Source organism: Monodelphis domestica, chromosome 4 (assembly GCF_027887165.1).
Source record: "Monodelphis domestica isolate mMonDom1 chromosome 4, mMonDom1.pri, whole genome shotgun sequence".
In the NCBI taxonomy this organism is placed as follows: Eukaryota; Metazoa; Chordata; class Mammalia; order Didelphimorphia; family Didelphidae; genus Monodelphis; species Monodelphis domestica.
In genome coordinates, this window is record NC_077230.1 from 315003795 (window position 1) to 315013181 (window position 9387).

Consider the following 9387-nt stretch of genomic DNA (forward strand, 5'->3'; position numbering starts at 1 on the left):
ATCTATTCACATACCCTCATGTGGCCTTGAAGTCCAAAGGCTGAGGTGCAGAGTTTGTGGCACATGGGGCCTGGGACGCCAGTTGCTACGGGAGGTGCGGTTGTGGCCTGGTGTCGACGTTCACGCGCAGCGGCAAGACGTCGACGTCGTTCATCTTCAAAGGTGGTGGAGGCCTGGTTAATGTGGGTTCGCCAGCTGCTTCTGTCAGAGGCAGCGAGTTCTAGTTGCTTTGGTGTCATGCCAGCCCACTTCAAGTTGGACTTTAGCTGATCCTTGAATCTTTTCTTTGGTCGGCCTTGTTTCCTGAGTCCAGCTGACAGTTCACCATAGAATACCTGTCTTGGTATTCGCTGTGGGTCCAAGCGGACAACGTGTCCAGACCATCGTAGCTGGGTTTTGAGGACCAGGACTTCGATGCTGGTGGAGTTGACCTTGTGTTGAACGCCTTCAACAGGTCTATGAAGACAATGTAGAGACTCAAGTTCTGCTCAAGGCATTTTTCCTGCATTTGCCTCACTGTGAAGACCATGTGGATGGTGCTGCGATCTGGTTGGAAGCCGCATTGTGATTCAGGCAGGTTCTGCTCTGAGACATATGACAGGAGTCTGTTGAGTATAACATGGGCAAGGATCTTTCAAGCAGTGGAGAGTAGTGAGATGCCTCTGTAGTTGTCACAGGCTGCTCGTGTGCCTTTGTTCTTGTATAGGACTACAATGGAGGCATCTCTGAGTTCTGGGGGCATGTCTTCCTCTTCCCATATGCTGGTCAGCACTATGTGGAATGCCTGGAGCTCCTTTCCCTTTAAGGCCTTGTACATCTCGGTTGGGATCCCGTCTTTACCAGGTGCCTTGCCTGCACTCATTTGTTTAATGGCTTTTTGGACTTCTTCTATTGAAGGAGGGATGTCAAATTGCTTGATGATGCGGTTTTGGGGGATGTAGTCAAGGGCCCTTTGGTCGACTGAGGAGGGTAGGTTGAAGAGCTGGCTGAAGTGTTCTTTCCACCTGTTGCTGATGCCTTTTTTGTCTCTTATGAAAGTGTCACCTTCAGAGGATAGCAAGGGGGCGGTGGTGGATTTTAATGGCCCATAGACAGTCTTGAGGGCACTGAAAAATTGTTTATAGTTTTTCGTGTCAGCAAAGTACTGGATTTCTTCTGCCTTTTTTCCCACCATCAGTCTTGCATCTTCCTGATCTCACACTGCATCGTGGCTTGGAGGGACTTGAATCTGTCCTTTTTAGGATCAGAGTTTGGGTTATTTTGCCATTCCATAAAGGCTTTGTTCTTTCTGATCAACAGGTCTTCAATAGCAGTGTTGTTCTTGTCAAACCAGTCCTGGTGGTTGTGTTGTTTAGGGCCTAGGACTGCCTTTGATGTTTCCGTCACTGCGTCTCTGAACTGGTTCCATTTCTCTGTTGGGCTTCCAGTGAGTGGTCCCTTAGCAGACAGTTTGTCGTCCAGACAGAACTGGAATGTTTGCAGATAAAATAAATCTCTGAGACGACCCATGTTGCAAGATGTGCGGACTGTCTGGGCGCGTTTTGGATGGCGAGGTACAATGCATATTTGAAGAGTTGCTCTAACCAATTGGTGGTCCATCCAGCATTCAGCTCCTCTCATGGCCCTGGTGATCTGTATGTCCTGGATATCTCACCAGCGTACAATGATGTAGTCAATGAGATGCCACTGTTTTGATCGTGGATGCATCCACGTTGTTTTGTATTTGTTCGCCATTCTGAACACAGTGTTCATGATGGTGAGTTCGAACTCTGAGCATTTGCTGAGTAGCAGTAGGCCACTGTTGTTCATTTTGCCCACGCCGTGTTTTCTGAGCACTCCTTTCCATCTTTCATGGTCCTGGCCATCGCGGGCGTTGAAGTCTCCCAGTAGTATCAGCTTGTCATTTGTGGGCACTGAGTGCAGGACGGCACTCAGGTCAGAGTAGAACTGCTCGATGGTCTCCTCTGTGGTGGTCAGTGTTGGGGCATATGCGCTGATGATTGTGGCATACCGGTCTTTGCTGAGAGGCAAGCAGATCTTCATGAGCTTCTCACTGATGCCCACAGGCAAGTCTGGCAGCTGTTTGAGCAAACTGGTCTTGATAGCCAGGCCAACACCGTGGATTCTGTCTTCACTTGTGGCTCTACCTTTCCAGAAGAAGGTGTATCCAGTGGTGGGTTCGCTGAGTGATCCCTCTTCTGGTAAGCGTGTTTCGCTTAAGGCTGTGATGTAGATGTTATATCGTGCCAGTTCTTTACCGATTAGAGCTGTTCTTCTCTCAGGTCTTTGGGTATTCTCTCTGTCAAGTAATGTCCTGATGTTCCATGCTCCTAGTAGGAGTTTCTTTGTGTTTTGTTTTCTTTGGTTTCGACCACTTAAAGGAATGACCCGCCAGCCGCGGTGTGCTGACTGGGTGTTTGTAGGGCAGGCAATGTTTGGGACACCTTTTCTAGTCCCCTTCCTTGATTAGGGTGAGCAGTGCTGTCCTAGAGAGGGCTGCTCAATTGCCCAGGATGCTGCTGAATGTCCCTGCTGCCCTACAGGGCTGAGCGACCACTGGTCTGTGGGCCACCTATGTGCAGGATCGTGACTACAACTGCCAGTGGTCACCTCTACCTGTTGCGTCACCACTCCCCCATCACTGCAGGTCTTGAAAGGGGTAGGCAGGGTTGAAATAGATGAGCAGGCACAAAGACACTTGTGCATGAAGATTTAAGTGGAAAAGTCGATGAACAGAGACAGTCCCACTCTCTTGGCGTTGGAAGCCTGGGTCCAGTGGCACGAAAAGTTGTTACACCTGGAGACTTCCTCAGCTGCATTAGATGGCCGTGTTGTCTTTTGTGCTCCAACACGCCCTGAGTACTGCACAGTGCTTTGCTGCGTCGCCATCTCAGCCTTTGAACCTTCTCATTGGTTTCTTCCGTCTGTTCGGCCAAAGCAGTCTTCACATGCTGGGTGAGCAAAGCCCTGATTCACCAGGGGTCGACGACCCGATGGTTACCCTCACAAGGTTTAACCGGCCTGTCAAAGCCGTTGCCCAGGGTGTGGCCGCTGCCGCATGCTAGCAGCTACTGGGAGCCACAAGTGAGAGCTGGGGGTCAGGTGGGGGTCAGAGGCTGGAGAGCTGCCCTAGGAGGGCACAACAAGCCCTCCATACCAAGGGTGCTACCTCTCCCTGAGCACCCCATACACCCCAATAACTTGACCAGGGTCATGTGGCTGGGAAGCATCTGAGGTCAGACTTGAACCTAGGACCTCACATCTCTAGGCCTGACTCTTAATCCACTGAGTCACCCAGCTGCCTAAATCATGCCTAAATCATAAATTAGAGCCACTAAATCATCCATAATGACCCCTATGAGCCATATATTGACTTAGAAAACCATGCATGTTTTTATGCTTTGTTTTATTCATTTATTTTGTTAAATATTCCTTAATTACATTTTAATCTGGTTTGGCACACTCAAGAATATTGTGGGTTGTATGTGGCCTGTGGGCTAGGTGTTTAACAAATTCTGAGCCAAAATAGGGGCAATGGGTACAAATGGGAGAGAGGCAGATACAAGCTTGCTATAAGGTAAAACTCCTTAACAGTTAGAGCAGACTGAAAGTGAAATGGACCGTCTCAGAAAGTAATGGTTTTCCCATTCCTTGAAGTATTCAAGTAGAAACAAGTATCACTTGGTGGTGGTATTATAGAGAATATTCATCCTCAGATGGAGGTAAGATTTAGTGACCTCTGAAGCCTTAGTAGCCTTCTAAGACTGTGTACTCTGTTACATTTGAGCCAGGGGAAAGCAAGGACCACGTACCAAACCAGGAGTAGGGACAAAAAAAGCAGGCCATTGCCAAGATGAAATGAGATGAGATTTTTTTAAGTTTTAAAAAAAATAAACGGGTGACACAAAATTCTTTTCTGTTTTGAAAATGGTATGTATTTTATAATAAATATAGCATGTTACAGTGACAGGTCAAGGGCTCTAGTATACAATAACACACAGGGGGAAAGTGACCAAATGCTGGTACTTGGGTGTAAAGGGGTGGAAGTGGACTTATACCCTTGACAACGTAATGATCCTATCACATTTTCCTGTCTCTGATGTAGAACTTCTCACAAACTAGACTGTCAATTAACAAAATATATACCATCTTTACAAACAAGAATAGCAGAGTTTCATGAAATGGGCTTGACAGTACCCCTGGATTACAATTTGCACAACATCAAACCAAGAGACATGGTATACTTAAAAATTTTCAATAGAAAATTGGCTACAGACATAAAATGGACTGGACCACATAAGTATTGCTTACTACCCCAACAGCTATAAAAGTTGCAGGGAAAGACTCATGGTTTCACTGTTCCCACGTAAAACCAGAAAAAGTCAACATCACGGTAACAGACATAGAAGATAATTAGACAAAAGATAGTGTTGAGAAATGAAAACAAAAACTAATTAATATCAAAAAGTACACCACAAAGAAATAATAGTGACGCATAATGTTCAAGACAACTTTCTAGCCCAGAGGAAAATCATCCCAGAGGAAAAGATTTTAAACCAGACCATAGGAAAAGATTTTTAAACCAGCCCAGAGGAAAAGCCTCAAGAAAAGCTTCTAGAGAAAAGAAACAAAGAGGAACAGCTGAAATGGACATCTAAGACTTTGAACTTTGTAAATTTGTTTAATAGCTACTAGAGAAATGAAACAAAGGAAAAAAAGCTAAAATGGACAGCTAAGACTTTGAACTTTATAAATTTGTTTACATAAGAAGACAGATGAAAAATGAGGCTTTTATGTAAGACTGAGTATGTTGAAATAATAAAACAAAAGTAATTTCACATATTAGGGAAATAGCATGCATTACTACATAACTTGGAAGAAAGAAGAGATCCATCAGTCAATGTGAGAAGTAGAAATCTGAAGGAACTTGATAAGTATTAATTCAACACAACACTATTAGACACAAAACACAAAATCGCAAACTGACAGATTAAGAGACCTTGTTTAAATAAACAAGTGTCTGAAATTGTATTTATTGCAAAATGTAAATATGTATATAGTTAGTTCCATAAAGTGTTGGGCAAATAAAAATATGAAGAGATATTTCTATTTGATGGACATCAGAATGTGGAACAATGTATATTATTGTATTATGTGTAAATAATCTCTATAAATAATGTATATATTATAATTAGGTTAGTAACAGTGATAGAGTCTATAAATATTTAGCATAGCATGTATATATGTTATACATAGGATTAGGCTATATATTAAACTAGAGATTTAGATAATAGTTATAATAAGTAGGGAATAGATTAGGAGTAAGTTAAGTTATACATAGCATAGACAATTAGCTAAACAGAGGAATGGAATTAAGCTGCATTTGCAGATAGTAAACATTTAATTGTTTATTGTAAAGCTGATGCTGAAATTGTGTCTAATGTATATATAGAGAGATAAGATAGTCTGCAAATAATATATATATATAATAAATAATAAATAAAATAATAAAAATAAGTAAATGACATAAATAAATAAATAATAAATAAATAAAACTATAATAAAAAATATGTATATTATATATATTATATACATATATATATATATAAAGCAGGAAAACTATTTGTTTTAGTTAACTTAGCAAAAGTAGTATTAGCTCTAGATTCAAATTTCCTGTATGCTTTTGTTCAAACATTTATTGTACTGAATTTATTGTAAAACCCTAAAACTACCCTTACCCAAATGTTCCTGCTAAGAATTCCTTAAAGTGAATTTAGTAAATTGGTAACTATAATATAAATAAGTGACCTTGGGAAGGTCACAACAAAAAAAAGGGATGATTGTGGAAAGGAAACAAGACTGACAGTTGGTGGGGGAAGGGGCAACTGGGAGTGGCAGTTGGGTCTTGTGACTAGCACTTCCTTCCTGCCCAGCTTTACTTCCTTCCTGGTGTTGGAGGTGGGAGGAGTGAGGAGGGTTGGCTTCCCAGTCTGGATTAGGAGTGTTTCTACTTGGTTCAGCTCTAAGACACAGGCCTAACCAGTTCTGAAGGTCAGACTTTCTTGTTGCTTGCTGTCCAATGCTAAGTTTCTGAATTTGACAAAGCTAACACAGATATAGAGTAGACGGGTGTGAGAGAAACCCTCCACCAGCCTGTGAGGCCTGGCCTTAGCTCCAAGCTGAGGAAGGCTCCTACCTTATTTAGGGACATCCCTCGTCCCTCTTTCCTGATGCCTCTTCAATCCAAACTGGTTATTAAACTTTATCTTATTTGAATTGGCAGTCAGATAAGTGGACTATCTGTTCTGGGGCATAGAGGGAGCTGAACATCAGTTCAGTCATTTAACGACAAACAGTCCATATAGGACCCCTGCTGCTTCCTCTCAGCAGTGGGCATCTCTCTCCTTTGCCTCACCTAGCAATATTCCCTCTCTCCCCTCAACTCCTCCTTACCCTGCTACAGACCTTCCTTATCCCCTGTTTTTCCCCATCTTTCCTCAAATAATATTATAAAGTGGCAAATCATATGCTTTTCTCCTATGTTTCTACTCCCACAGGTCTTTTTCTCTCGATGTGGATAACATTATTTTTCATAAGTCCCTCAGGGTTGTTCTAGATCATTGTATTTTCTATTAGTAGCAAAGTTGATTACATGTGATCATTCCACAATGTTCCAGTTTCTGTGTACAATGTTCTCCTAGTTCTGCTTATTTCACTCTACATCAGTTCATGTAGGTCTTTCCAATTCATATAGAAATCAAGCAGTTCATCATTCCTTACAGAACAATAGTATTCCATCACCATCAAATACAATTTGTTCAGTCATTCCCCAATTGAAGGGTATCCCCTAATTTTTCAATTTTTTGCCACCACAAAGAGCATAGCTATGGATATTTTTGTACAAGTCTTTTTTAATAATCTCTTTGGGGTATAAGCCTAGTAGTGGTATTGCTGGATCAAAGGGCAAGAATTAAGATGCTAATTTCTTGGGGGCAGCTGGGTGGCTCAGTGGATTGAGAGCCAGGCCTAGAGACGGAAGGTCCTAGGTTCAAATCTAGCCTCAGACACTTCTCAACTGTGTGACCCTGGGCAAGTCACTTGACCCCCATTGCCTAGCCCTTACCACTCTTCTGCCTTGGAGTCAATACATAGTATTGACTCCAAGATGGAAGGTAAGGGTTTAAAAAAAATACTAATTTCTTAAAGAGTTGCCTGGTTCAAGTCTGAAACTGGTTTTATTAGCATATTTGTTTGTGTTCTTAAGCCAACATATTTGTTTCATGATGTTTAATGAACATGAGACAACTTTTTCAGTCCTAAATTTAGGGCTTGATGGACTCAAAATTTAGCCTGAGGATATCTAGGATCATTGTGGTGTTTAAGAGGGACTAAGACAGTGATGGATTGTTAGGCATTTTTAAGAATCCATGGAATGATAATAAAGCTAATCCTGTAGTGTGGGGGGGGGGGTGGAGGGAAGAGAATAAGCATTGATATTGTGGGACTGGCAGTTGGGTCTTGTGACTAGCACTTCCTGCTGGGGTTGGGACTTGCTTCCTGGTGGTGGAGGAGGTAGGAGCTTGTTGAGCCCAGTCTGGAGTAGTATGCTCTTCTTGGTTCAACCAGAAGACACAGGCTTCTGTAGGTTAGACCTGTTCTTGTTTGCTTTCTATCTACTGCTAAGATTCTGAATTATGCAAAACTGAACTGATATAGAGTAGATGGGAGTGGGACAAACCCTCCGCCAGCCTCTGGGGCTTGGCCTCAGGTCTCAAGCTGAGAAAAAACTCCAATTCCAACTGGTTGTTAAACTTTATATTATTTGAATTTGCAGTCAGATAAGTGGACTATCTTTTCTGGCCATAGAGGGAGTTCAGTTCAGTCATTCTACAACAAACAGTCCTTATCAGACCCCTGCTGTTTCTTCTCAGCAGGGGGCATCTCCCTCCTTTGCTTCACCAAGCAGTGTTCCCTCTCTTCCCTCAACTCCTTCATACCCCATTCAAACCTCCCATTATCCCCCATTTTTTAAAATCCTATTTCCTTTCCCAATAAATATTACAATATAGATTCTACTATGTGTCTGGCACTGTGTTAAGCAAATATTAACTCAATTAATCTTCCCAAACAGTCCCTTAAGGTAGGTGCTATTATTATCCCTCATTGAGGAAACTGAGTTAAACAGAAATTAAATGACTGTCCGAGGTCACAGTACTTGTGTGTGAGGCCAGATCTGAATTCGTATCTTCCTGTTGTCAGGTAGAGTACTCTATCCACTGAATGTCCAATTGCTTAAGGAGTGAGAAAGGGAGAGAAAGTATTTCTTACCACTAGTGCAATGGAGTTGCTGGGAACAATGTAAACACTGGGAGAGAGAGAGAGAGAGGGAGGGGGGGAAGAGAGAGAGAGAGAGAGAGAGAGAGAGAGAGAGAGAGAGAGAGAGAGAGAGAAACAGACAGACAGACAGACAGACAGTCAGACAGACAGAGGAGAGAGACAGAGAGAGGAATGAGATTTTTTTGTCCAAGTCAAAGGACATAGCCAAGGGAAAAAAATCTGGAATCCAAGTTAAATTCTAGCATAGAGCAGATAAAAATGGGTTCAGTTTGTAGCATGGCCAAGACGATTGAAATTGACCAAGTTCTTGTGGAAACCTTTTGATCTCTCCTAACCCACAAGCACTGTCCCTCTATTTATTAAAGGGAAAACTCTCCACTAACCCCAAATTCTTGATCAGGATCTTGCTTACAGTTTTATTCACCAAAAAGAAAACTTTTATCAAGTGTTGGTTCTATCAGCAACACATCACTAGATGCTGTAACAAGGCATAATTTTGTCTTCTTCGGATCCTAAAGTTATATCTAAACTGTAGGGAATCTCTCTTTAAAAAAATAAATAATTCCAAGTATTTCAACATAGTATCCAGACCTAATATCACATCTGTAAGCAGTGCAAGCCACATTTCAGTCTGTCAACAGAACTTGGCTGAAGTACTCAGTGAATGAACAAGAAAATACAAGAGGACAAGTAGATGACCTATTTTCTTGGTGAATGTTGTTCAGCCCAAGAATTCCATGCCAGACAATTTGGCTGACCTAGGCATTTTAATATGACATAGTATGATTGCTATTTCTAGGGAAATATAACTAGGGATAGCTATCAAAATACAAACCAAAAGGTTGTGCTTGTTTGAGTATTTCACACAGAAAGGAAACCTTTTATTGTGTGACTAACTCAATGGTCATTATCTCCTTGATGGGTCTTTCCCTTAACCTGTACATGAACTCTGTGGGCATGTATATGGGTGGTTGGTCCAGCCAATTACCTGAGGTCTCTCTTGAATGACTCAATTAGGTAATTTGACTTACAGTGAAGAGATTGATTTTA